Below are 13924 nucleotides of genomic sequence, written 5' to 3' on the forward strand. Positions count from 1 at the left end.
TATATGGTTTCTGGGTTTTACTAACCATATTCGGTTACGGTAAGTGTTTATTTACTTTTATAGTTATAGTATATTAGTTGGTAAGTTAAAGTAGTTAGATAATGGATGTTGATCCTCCTCCTGAACCTCCCGATCCCGGGGGTTTGGAAAAAGTAATTGACCTAAATAAATCTTCCCCTCGTTCCGGGGATAAATCCACCGCTACTCCCGATTCCTCCTCAAAAAAAACAGTCGTTCATCCCACTACCGCAACTCCTTCCATTCAGACTGTTTATATTAATCCCGCTTTTACTGACGGCCCTAAAAGTTACGCTGATGACGATAAGGGTCCTTTCATTGTCCATGTCTCCCGGGAAGTTTCTGATCCTTCTGCAGGTAACTCAATCCGAGCCATCAAATTCGGTCAGTTTTTACATAAGCACAAAATTGGTTGTATTATTAATGATGGAGTTAAAAACGTAGGTCGCAACAAAATAGAAGTCCAATTTTCCTCAGCCCAATCTGCAAATGATTTTTTAAAAAACCCGATACTGGAACTATGTAAGTACAAAGCAACGTTACCAACTTACAATGTAACTAGAATGGGTCTCGTGAAAGGTGTTCCGGTTGACTGGTCTATGGAGGATCTTATAGAGTCTATCGAGCTTCCTCATGGTTGTGGTGAAATATTAAAAATGAGGCGTTTAAATCGTAAAACCATCAACGAAGGAGTTGTGAACTGGATTCCAACTCAGTCAGTGGTAATAACGTTTAAGGGCCAAATCCTTCCCAATAAAATATATTCATTCCATACCTCTCTTCCCGTTGAAACATATAATCTCCCTACTATAATTTGTTTAAACTGTTGTCGTTATGGCCACATTAAGACTCAGTGTAGATCTACTCCCAGATGTTTTAAATGTTCCCAATCTCATACAGGTGAGTTGTGTGAGGTTACTAAAGATAATGCTACATGCCTTCACTGTTCTGGTAAACACTTTGCTACAGACAAGGATTGTCCAGAGTATTCGCGACAGCAATCAATAAAAATTGTTATGTCTCAGGACAATATCTCTTACATGGAGGCAGCTTCTCGCTTCCCTAATGTTCGCAGGTCCTACGCTGAGGTAGCAAAAGAGATGTTTTCCTCTCCTGTATATATTCCATCAAGCCCTAGTCCATCTAAATCCTCCCCACCTCCTAATAGATCATATAGACAGACCATCTTCCGTTCTCCTGCCCCTAGAGTTCCTCAAGGGAAGGGGTATTTTTAGCGGGTAGACGTGGAAAAAGACAGACATACATTTCGAAGCTCTATTTTTATTTAATTTTTATTTATTGCAAAAGTACATATGTTTTAAAATTTACATTACCTTCGTATAAGTAGGCTATCACTACACTCACACACAAGTTTTCAACACTAAAAAAAATGGACACTCCTGTTGAACAGCTGGTCAAAAGTATGGAGGAACTTTCTTCAATGTTTAGCCAGAGGATGGGTGAGTTTGAAAAGAACTTAATGCCATCCAGCGCCTCTGCTTCTACAAATCCTACAATTAAGTCTTTATCCGCCGAGTTCTACGCATTTAAGTCCCTTGTATGGAAATCTTTGGGCCTACTTAAGGCCCAAATAGAGCTTATCGCCATGGGTTTGGATCGCATGGAGACTCACAGTCGCAGGAAGGTTCTTCTCTTCCATGGTGTTAAAGAGGAACAAGGTGAAGACGTCCTCAAGAAAACACTAGGCGTATTAACCGGCCATTTGAAGATGTCTGATGCTACACCTGAACTAATTGACTCCTGCCATCGCTTGGGGGTGAAGAGGGATGCTTCCCGGCCTATCTTAGTTCGATTTGCCTCCGTACGCCTTCGCTCCAGAGTATGGAATGCCAAGACGGCACTCAGGGGTTCTAAAATAACTCTCTCTGAATTCCTGACAAAGGCCCGTCAAAGTATCTTCATAGAAGCTCGCAAACACTTTGGGATGAAGAAGTGCTGGTCAGCTGAAGGCGAAATAATCATCCTTCTTCCAGACAACTCTCGTAAGAAGATTTCTGCATTGTCCGAGCTCAAGCAATTAGTCGCTCAGTATCCAAAGGGCAACAAGTGAACTCCGGTACTTTGTAGGTTACATTTAAATTTAGTCGGTTTATATGACGATGATACTGACGTTTGCATTGCAGGGTATAGTTAATTTCCGTTTTGTTTATTTTATGTTTTTAACTATTTTACTTTATAAATGAATTTTATAATTTTATTTTTTTTTACTACCGCTATCTTAATATTGTTAAAGAGTGACAACTGACAACTCTTTTTTTTTTTTTTTTAATTTTGGCTTTTATTTATGCCAAGAGGGCACAGATTATTTCGCCAATGTCACGTGCGATGGAGAAGACACGATGGAGATTGATCGGTGCGGTCGAGATTACAGGCTTAATTTAATTTGAAGGCATAATAGAAGTTGACTCTCTGTTAGCCCATAACCTAAAACAACACAATAATAAATAATTAGATAAACATAAATTATTATTAAGATAACATATATGAACAAACACAAAAATATTTACAACTTAATGTTATTACGCTCAATATATTTACATAAAAATTTACAAAATGGACTGAACACAAACATTAACAAACATTGAACATTAATAGGGCGAGGAGCTTTAGGAGGGAGAACGTCATATAAGGGATGGAGGAGTTTGGGGCAAGAAAACAGTATATGGGATAAGGAACCTTCGTCTAGGCCACATTCACACAAAGAGTGATCTCTGACTCTAATTTTACAAAGATGTATGGGGGTACATGCATGTCCAAGGCGTAGTCGGCAGATAGTTGTGGTGACCCAACGATTAGCTTGCCTGTGAAGAGAAAACCAAGGTCGCCTTGGAATATCTGGTTGTAGAGATGCGTAAAATCTACCTTTAGATTTTGATGAAACTTTCCAAATAGAGTTCCAGGATTTATCCAGATAAGTTTTCGCTAGAGCACACAAGTCCTGAGATGAATTTTTAAAATGTTCAAGAGAGCCAGTTGTTATAGCAGCTCTAGCGAACGAGTCTGCTGCATCATTATCGGATATACCAGAGTGGCTTGGTATCCAGGCAAGCGATATTTCCAGCCCCTTTCGATGACAGGAAAACAATGCCTCCCTGATCTTAAAGATGATAAAAAATTTTCGCCTACTACGAAACGGATTTTCCTTAATTGCCAACAGACAACTCAAAGAATCTGTCAGAATTACCGTATTTCTGAGGTCATGGGAGTGGGCAAAAAGGATGGCTTCCAAAATCGCAATCGCTTCACCAGAAAAGATGGATGTTTCAGGAGGGGATTTAAATTGAAGGACAATTTTGAATTTAGGGATCCAACAGGCTGAGCCGACGCAGCTATCAGGGGATAGTTTTGAGGCATCAGTAAATATAAGTAAATGATTTGACCAATTTTGATTAAAAAATCTTTGAAATTTAGAATTTGAATCAGGGGCCCCTTTAATAAGACCAAGATCTGTGATAATAGATGGATTATAGACTAGAGCTCTAAATGGAGTGGAAAAAAGAGGATTTGACTGGAACCTTAAGATAGGATGTGGGAGTTTCGTAAATTTTAAAAAACTGTCTAATAGTAAGGATGGACTTTTGGGGTTCGCCCCAACGCAGAGTTGGGACAATTCGCTTAAACGGGACCAGAGAGGATGAGAGGATAACTGTAATGATTTTACCACAAAACGGTCGCATAAAAATTGTCTTCTCAGTTGGAGTGGAGGATCAACACATTCAACTTGCAGAGCGTTAGTGGGAGAAGTTTTCATAGCTCCTATAATTATCCTAAGGCATTTGTATTGAATTTTATTAATCTTATCAGAAACGGCTTTATTCAGGGGTTCTAAGACAAACAGTCCATAGTCTAAATGACTACGAACTATTGCATTGTACAGTAGTTTAAGAGAATAGGGGTGAGCTCCCCACCAGACTCCTGAGACTGCTCTAAGGACGTTAATGCCCTTTTCACATTTTTTAATAATATGCTCAGAGTGATAAATTCCGTTCAGTTTGTTGTCGAGTATTATGCCTAGAAATTTCGTCTTGTTGACAAAGTTGATTCGTTGATCCCCACAGACCAAGTCAAAGACAGGAATTAGTCTTTTCCGAGTAAAAACAACTGCCTGGGTCTTATCTATTGATAAAGATAAGCCATGGTCAGAGAGCCATAGGTCAAGATAATGCAAAGCAGAGTTTAATCGCAAAGTTAAATTTTGAATAGAAGAAGATTTAAGATATAAAACAATGTCATCGGCATATTGAAGAATGTTACAAAAGTTGTTAACAGACAATTCGAGATCATGGGTATAAATGCTGTAAAGCAGAGGGCTGAGGACTGAACCTTGCGGGAGACCTTTCCAGACAAATCTGGGGGGGAGAATACAATTTTGATGTTTAACGGTAATTGATCTGCAAAATAGCAGATTACATATGAAATGAGTAATCCTCGGAGGTATACTCAGCTGTTGCAGTTTCTGCCTGAGTACCGGAAGAAGAACATTATCATATGCCGAAGAAATATCTAGAAAAACACCCACAAGGTACTCTCCGTTAGAGAAGGCTATTCGAATGTCTGTCGTGAGAATGCTGAGACTATCAAGAGTGCTCAAACCCTTTCGAAAGCCGAATTGAGAGGGCGAGAGAATATTCCTGCTTTCCATTATCCATTCCAAACGGTTTTTTAGGAGATGTTCAGTAACTTTCACTAATGTAGACGATAAAGCAATGGGTCTATAGGAATTTGGATCCAAAGGGCTTTTTCCTGGTTTGAGTATGGGAATAATAATTTGGGACTTCCAAGATTCCGGGACGATTCCTGTTAAGAAAAAAGCATTAATTATATTCAGATAGACGCATTTAGCTTTATCACTGAGGTTTATTATAAAGGAGTAGGGCACGCCATCTTCCCCTGGTGACGAGTCCTTAAGTCCATTTAGAGCTGTGTGTAGCTCAGAGAGTGTAAACGGACTATCCATATCATCCGAGACTGAGGTTGGAGTAAAGTTTATAAAACTATCTTGGCATGGTACAAAGGGAGGTGCAAGTTTGGTAGTAAAATCATTAAGCCATTCGGACGGATTATAGGCGTTTAGGTTTTCTGAATTGAGGGAGCGGCGAAATCTCTTAAGATTTCTCCAAACTATTTGAGGGGGAGACCGAGGACTAAGGGATTCACAGAAATTGATCCAACCCTGCTTTTTCTTTTTAGAAAATAATTTTTTAATTTTGGCATCTATACGCTGATATTTGATGAAATTCTGTGTAGTCATAGATGCAGTATATGACTCTTCGGCTTCAGATCTCTGTTGGACCAAGGCATTACATTCTTCATCCCACCAAGGTGGGGAGAAACAAATCTTTTTATTAATATTTTTTTGTGGAAAATGGGTATCAGCGGAGGATTTGATAATATTAAGGAAAAGTTCGTAGTATGCAACAGCATTTTCACCATTTACAAAATCAGGGAGGGAGTTCAACATGACATCAACAGAGTTAGAATATGCTAACCAGTTAACGTTTTTAAGTTTATATTTTAGGAGAGGGGATGATTTGGTAGGAGCAATGGATCTGTTGTTTAATGAGAGAAGGATAGGGAAATGGTCACTTCCAAACGTCGATGGAAGGATGTTCCAACATATTTGCGAGGATAGGGAGGGAGATGCTAGAGATAAATCAACAGCAGAATTAGGATTCTGATTAGGATAAACTCTACGAGTAGGCGAACCATCATTGAGAATGCAAAAATTTACATCATCAGCGATATCCACCAACAAGGGAGCAAATCCATCACAGAAATAGGAACCCCATAATGTATGGTGGGCATTAAAATCCCCCATAACAAGAACAGGGCTTGGGAGAGAAGATAAAATGGAATGTAACTCAGGAGCAAGTGAAGGAGTAGGACGGGGAATGTAAATAGATAAAAAGGAAATGTTGAAGGCTTTTATAGCTACAGCATTGATGTGCTGGCTAAAAGGAGGTAAGGGGATTTGGGAGAAGGGAATGGAGTGCCTGATCAAGATGGCACTACCTGCATACCCATCACTTCTGTCATCCCTCAAACAGGTGAAACCCGGAATCCGAAATCGAGAACCGGGAATCAACCATGTCTCAGAGATGGCAATAATGACAGGTTTATACAAATTAATAAGTGAGAGGAGTTCAGGTTTCTTAGGACGGACGCTTTTGCAGTTCCATTGAAGGAATCTGATTGGGGCCATTGTGGAGGATATTAAATAATTGATTTAGGTCATTGGCAACGTTGGACGGTAAAGGGATTTCATTGCATGTACTGAGGATATTTAAGAGGATTTTTGTGAGTAGTTCCAATAAGTTAGGATTATTATTAGGAGGGGACGGGTTAGCAACATTTAAGGCACAACCATTAGGAGAGGAGGAGGGGCAATTGCCAACTATGGCTTGATGGGCATGTTTATCATACCCCTTCCCTTGAGGAAGTCTAGGGGAGGGAGAGCGGACAATGGTTTGTCTGTATGATTTACTAGGACAGGGGGTGGACTTAGAAGGACCAGGGTTAGTTGGGATGTATGTGGGAACGGAGAACAACTCTTTTGCTACCTCTGCATAGGATCTACGGACACTAGGAAAGCGAGAGGCAGCTTCCATGTAAGAAACATTGTCCTGAGACATTACAATTTTTATAGAGTGCTGTCGCGAATACTCCGGGCAATCTTTATCTGTGGCAAAGTGTTTGCCAGAGCAGTGTAGGCATGTAGCATTATCTTTAACAACCTCACACAACTCACCTGTATGAGATTGGGAACATTTAAAACACCTGGGAGTGGATCTACACTGAGTCTTAATGTGGCCATAACGACAACAGTTCAAGCATATTATAGTAGGGAGATTATAGGTTTCGACAGGGAGGGATGTATGGTAGGAAAAGATTTTACCAGGAAGGACTTGACCTTTAAAAGTTATAACAACCGATTGAGTTGGAATCCAGGACACAACTCCTTCGTTAAAAGTCTTACGGTTTAGTCGTCTCAATTTGATTATATCCCCACATCCATGAGGGAGCTCAATTGACTCCAAGAGATCCTCCATAGACCAATCCACTGGGATGCCTTTTATTAGACCCATTCTGGTAACGTTATATGTGGGTAAACTAGCCTTATACTTGCAGAGATCTAATATTGGGTTTTTAATAAAATTATTTGCCGCTTGTGCTGATGAAAATTGTATTTCTATTTTATTGCGACCAACATTTTTAACACCATCATTAACAATTGAGCCAATCTTGTGATTATGTAAGAACTGTCCGAATTTAATGGCTCGTATCGAAATACCAGCAGCTGGATCAGCAACTTCCCGAGAGACGTGAACTATGAAGGGACCTTTATCGTCATCTGTATAACTTTTAGGGCCATCGATGAAGGATGGATTTACATATACAGTTTGAATGGAAGGACTTGCGGTAGTAGGGTGGACTACTGTTTTCTTAGAGGAGGAAACAAGAGAACATGAGGAATTATCCCCGGAACGTTTGCGAGAGGAGGATGATGAGAGGTCAGTTTGTAATTCTGAGCCCCCAGGATCGGGAGGTTCAGGAGGAGGATCGACATCCATTATAAACTAACTACTGTAACTAAACTAATATACTTTATCTATAATAAAAAACTAAAAAATAACACTTACCGTAACCGAATTATGTTAGTAAAACCCAAAAACCATAAAATCGAACTATTTGCACTGAAAATTAATGAAAGAATCACACAAAGTTATTGTAAAAACACAGATATCTCACTAACACGTGTGTCAACCAAAGCTAACGCAAGCGAAAAAAAAAAAACAACTGACAACTCAATGTTGAATGTCAGACGTCATTGTTTATAAGTCTGGATTCGAGTCTTTTGAGCCGTAAGATTATTTGTGAATTTTTATTCTTTTTATTTTTTGTTATTCTATAGTTTTCATTTATATCTACTAACTTGTTATATTTTAAATATTAACACTTTCTTTATTTTTTGTTTGTTTTAGTTGTGTTCATTTTGAAGTGTAAAATCATTTTTCTCAGTCAACTTATGCCTGTGGTTTGTGTTTCGAGTTAGTTGTTATTTATTTTATTTTTTTTGTTTGTATTTAATATTATTATTTTTTTTATATTTATTTATTTTATATTATTTTTATTTATATTATAATAGATATAAGTATATATTTTAAGTTTAATGATTTTAGATGAAGAATATTTTTCTTGCTCGTCAGATGAATTCTTGAGTATCTCGAGTAGTAGTAGCAACACCTCGACATCGGACTCAGAACCACTTGAAGTGAAGCTGCCAAAAATATTTAATAATTCTAATCTCCTATCCATAGTGCATATTAACGCGCAGAGCTTAGTTGCTCACTATTCCGATCTTCTCACTTCCTTCAGCAACGGCGTAGTTGACGGTATTCTGGTGTCTGAAACCTGGTTAAAACCGTCGATTACATCTACCATTTGTGCTCTTCCAGGCTACCAGTTTTTCCGTAATGACCGCACTGTTCAGTGTGGGGGTGGCGTTGGGATTTACCTTCGCAGTGACATTCCTGCCCGAGTAGTTTCTCTTTCCTCCTCAGAAACAAAAGGATTCCTGGAGTATCTTTTCCTGGAGATAGTTTTACACCATAAAAAGATCCTGCTGGGGGTATTATACTGTCCAAATGATAAAATTAACTATTTTGACATATTAGAAGGTGTTCTGGAAAATCTCGTCCCTGTGTATGACCATGTCATATGTATGGGCGACTTAAACACTTGTATATTAAAGAATAACTCTAGAGCACAAAAGTTAAAAACGATAACGTCATCACTTAATTTAAACATTCTCCCCATGTCCTCTGCGACACACTATTTTCCCAACAGTAGACCAACCCTAATTGATGTAATTGTCGTCTCTAACCCTAATTTTGTTTCCTCCCACGGTCAAATGACTGCTCCATTCTCGTACCACGATCTGATTTTCCTCACTTACAAAGTGCGTCCTACAAAGGTTAGAGGCAAAATTTATCTTCTGCGCGATTTTAAGCATATGGACCTGGATCGTTTGAGAGAGGATGTGAAATGTGTCGACTGGTCGTCACTATTCTCAGCTGATGATGTTAATGCCATGGTTGAATCACTAACTACTGAGCTGATTAGAATATTTGATAAACATGCACCCGCTCGACCAGTACGGATGAAACATGCACCTGCTCCCTGGTTAACGCCAGTGATCAGAAGAACTATGGCTAAACGTGACAGAGCAAAAGCTCGACATAAAAAACTACCATCAAAGGAAAATCTTGACGAATACAAAAAACTTCGTAACATCTGCAACAGAATGTGTAGGGATGCTAAACGCCGCTATATTCATAGTAGACTTCAGAATACTTTCCAAGCGCAAGTTTGGGGATTCTTACGGTCATTAGGTGTGGGCAAGACCACGGATAGCTTTCAAACTACCGTGGACCTCAATGAACTAAATCAGCACTTCAGCACGCCACCTATAACATTAGATCCTGACACTAAGTCTGCTACTCTTTTGTATCTATCTAATCTTGTTCCACCAGACCTGCCTCCTTTCACTTTTGAACCAGTCTCGGAGGAAACTGTTAAGAGGAATGTCCGATCTATCTCCACAAAAGCCATCGGTAGCGATAATCTAAGCCTGGATATGATACTTCCTGTGCTGGAGGATATTGCACCTGTGATCACTCACATTATTAATTTCTCACTTTCGTGCAATATCTTCCCAACACTTTGGAAGAACGCCTACGTTATTCCGCTACCGAAGACCTCCAATCCTTCCTCTTGTTCTCAATACCGTCCCATATCTATACTGCCAATCCTATCAAAAGTCCTAGAATCTATAGTTCACAAACAACTGTACTCCTACTTTACCATCAACAACCTCATGTGTCCTTTCCAATCCGGTTTCCGTCCATCTCACAGCACTGTTGGAGCACTGCTGAATATAACTGAGGACATTCGGTATGCTATGGATAACACCAAGCTTACTGTAATTGTTCTCTTAGACTTCAGCAGTGCTTTTAACTCTGTAGATTTTGACATTCTTCTTGGTACCCTCCGAGCGGTTAATATTTCTTCCTCTACCATTGATTGGTTTCACTCTTATCTTTTCGGGCGCCGGCAGTGCGTGAAAACAGAAAATTCATCGTCTGATTGGTCTAACTTATCTGCCGGTGTTCCTCAAGGCGGCATACTCTCTCCACTTCTCTTTTCTGTTTTCATTAATAACATTTCACGTGTCATCTCTTCTCCCTTTCATCTGTATGCAGATGACTTACAGCTGTATCGTCATTGTCAGTTGAGTGAGTTGTCTGAGACTGTTGACTGCCTAAACGAAGACCTTTTGGCTGTTCAGTTATGGGCCAAATCTTTTGGCTTACTGGTTAACCCTGCCAAATCACAAGCAATGATCATTGGTAGCAGTAGGCTAAGAAGTAAAATTGACTGGCCATCTGTGCCCTGTATCAAGTATGCTGGGGTTCCAATAGCCTATCATGAAAATGTAAAAAACTTGGGCCTGATCATTGACTGCAACATGTCTTGGACGTCTCATCTCAACGATGTTAGTAAACGTATGCATTTCACGTTTCACTCTCTCAAACGTCTCCAATATTTTCTCCCTTTCAACACCAAAATTATGCTCGCTCAATCTCTTCTTCTCCCTATTCTCGACTACGCTGATGTTTGCTTTCTGGATGTGACAGAGGAACAGCTTAATAAGTTAGAGCGCTTACAAAATCTTGCTATTCGCTTTATTTTCGGGCTACGTAAGTACGACCATGTGTCTCTTTTCCGCGCTCAACTTAAATGGCTACCTATCCGATTTCGCCGTGATATGCACATCCTTTCGGTCCTTTTCAATATTCTCACAAACCCTAATATTCCTGAATACCTCAGCTCCCGCCTCAACCTGCTTCCTCCTTCAACCCGCTCCAGGCGTTCTTGCATCACTACGATGCTCGATGTGCCTCGGAGTAACAGCAAATTTCGACTTCAGTCGTTCACAGTACGAGCTCCGCTACTATGGAACAAACTTCCTAAATACATACAGGACAGTACTACAATTGATATGTTTAAAAAACGATTAAGACAGCATTTCCTGACACAAGTTTACCCTTCATCATAAACTTTGATATTAATATGTGTGTATCTATGTATATTATATATTTATATATATATATATATATATTTATATTATTTATATATATATATATGTGTATGAATGTGTATTTATATAAATATTTTTTTATAAGTAATGATGCACTACATTGCCCGCTGATTGACTCTTATCACTCACCTCCATAGGTTGACTGGAAGAGATCTCTTTTAGAGATAAGTCCGCCTTTGCTTATGTTTTCTCTATTTTGTTATTTTCTGTAATGTCTTTTTAAGTGCAATAAAGAATATATATATATATGATAAACAAGCCCACCAAGCCATAGTTGGCAATTGCCCTTCCTCCTCTCCAAATGGTTGTGCTCTAAATGCTGATAATCCCTCCCCTCCTAATAACAATTCTAACTTATTAGAATTACTCACCAAAATCCTCCTTAACATTCTAAGCACATGTAATGAAATCCCTTTACCGTCCAACGTTGCCAATGATTTACATCAACTCTTCAACGTCCCTAAAAATGGCCCCAATCAGATTCCTTCAATGGAATTGTAAAAGCATTCGTCCTAAGAAACCTGACCTCCTCTCCCTTATTAATTCATATAAACCCGTCATTATTGCCCTCTCTGAGACATGGTTAATTCCCGGTTCTCGATTTCGGATTCCGGGTTTTTCCTGTTTGAGGAATGACAGAAGTGATGGGTATGCAGGTAGTGCCATCCTGATCAGGCACTCTATTCCCTTCTCCCAAATTCCTTTACCTCCTTTTAGCCAGAATATCAATGCCGTGGCTATAAAAGCCTTTAATATATCCTTTTTATCCCTTTACATTCCCCATCCTAATTCTTCTCTTGCTCCTGAATTACACTCCATCTTCTCTTCCCTTCCAAGCCCTATTCTTGTTATGGGGGACTTTAATGCCCATCATACATTATGGGGTTCCTATCACTGTGACGGATTTGCTCCCTTGTTGGTGGACATCGTTGATGATGTAAATTTATGCATTCTCAACGATGGCTCGCCGACTCGTAGAGTTTATCCAAATCAGAATCCTTATTCTGCCGTCGACTTATCCCTATCAACTCCCTCCCTATCCTCACAACTATCTTGGAATACCCGCCCATCAACATTTGGAAGCGACCATTTTCCTATCCTTCTTTCACTTAAGATCAGATCCCTCACATCCTTCAAATCATTCCCTCTTCTAAAATACAGACTAAAAAATGTTAACTGGTCAGCATACTCTAACTCTGTTGATGCCATGTTAGACTCCCTCCCTGGTTTTGTGAATGATGAAAATATTATTGCTTACTACGAACTTTTCCTTAATGCTATCAAATCCTCTGCTGATGCCCATTTTCCTCTAAAAAATATAAATAAAAAGACTTTGCTTTCTCCTCCTTGGTGGGATGAAGAATGTAATGTCATGGTCCAACGGAGATCTGAAGCCGAAGAGTCATATACAGTCTCTATGACTCCACAAAATTTCATCAAATATCAGCGTATTGATGCCAAAATTAAAAGACTGTTCAAAAAAAAGAAAAAGCTAGGGTGGACCAACTTCTGTGAATCCCTCAGTCCTCGATCTCCTCCTCAAACAGTTTGGACAAATCTTAAGAAATTTCGCCGCTCCCTCAACTCAGAAAATCCAAATGCCAATAATCCCTCCATATGGCTTAATGATTTTGCTGCCAAGCTGGCACCTCCCTTTGTCCCATGCCAGGATAGCTTTATTACACTGACTCCAACACTTGTATCGGATGATATGGATGGTCCGTTTACTCTCTCAGAGCTCCATACAGCTCTAAAGGGACTTAAAGACTCATCTCCAGGGGAAGATGGCGTTCCCTATTCTTTTATAGTAAACCTTAGTGATAAAGCTAAATGCGTCTATTTGAATTTAATTAATGCTTTTTTCTCAGCAGGAATCGTCCCGGAATCTTGGAAGTCCCAAATTATTATCCCCATTCTCAAACCAGGAAAAAGCCCATTGGACCCAAGTTCTTATAGACCCATTGCTTTCATCTACATTAGTAAAAGTAACTGAACACCTCTTAAAAAACCGTTTGGAATGGATAATGAAAAGCAGGAATATTCTCTCACCCTCTCAATTTGGCTTTCGAAAGGGTCTGAGCACTCTCGATAGTCTCAGCATTCTCACGACAGACATTCGAATAGCCTTTTCTAACGGAGAGTACCTTGTGGGTGTTTTTCTAGATATTTCTTCTGCATATGATAATGTTCTTCTTCCGGTACTCAGGCAAAAACTGCACCAGCTGAGCGTTCCTCCGAGGATTACACATTTCATATGTAACCTGCTATTTTGCAGATCAATTTCTGTTAAACACCAAAATTTTTTTCTTCCCCCCCGATTCGTCTGGAAAGGTCTCCCGCAAGGCTCAGTCCTAAGCCCTCTACTTTACAGCATTTATACCCACGATCTCGAATTGTCTGTTAATAACTTTTGTAACATCCTTCAATATGCTGATGACATTGTATTATATTATAGATCTTCTTCCGTCCAAAACTTAACATTGCGTTTAAACTCTGCTTTGCATTATCTTGACCTATGGCTCTCTGATCATGGCTTATCTCTTTCAGTAGATAAGACTCAGGCAGTTGCTTTTACACGAAAAAGGCTTATTCCCGTCTTTGACCTATTTTGTGGGGATCAGCGTATCAACTTTGTCAATAAGGCGAAGTTTCTAGGCATAATACTTGATAACAAACTGAACGGAATTTGTCACTCTGAACATATTATCAAAAAATGTGAAAAGG

Source organism: Vanessa atalanta, chromosome W (genome assembly GCF_905147765.1).
Source record: "Vanessa atalanta chromosome W, ilVanAtal1.2, whole genome shotgun sequence".
Lineage (NCBI taxonomy): Eukaryota > Metazoa > Arthropoda > Insecta > Lepidoptera > Nymphalidae > Vanessa > Vanessa atalanta.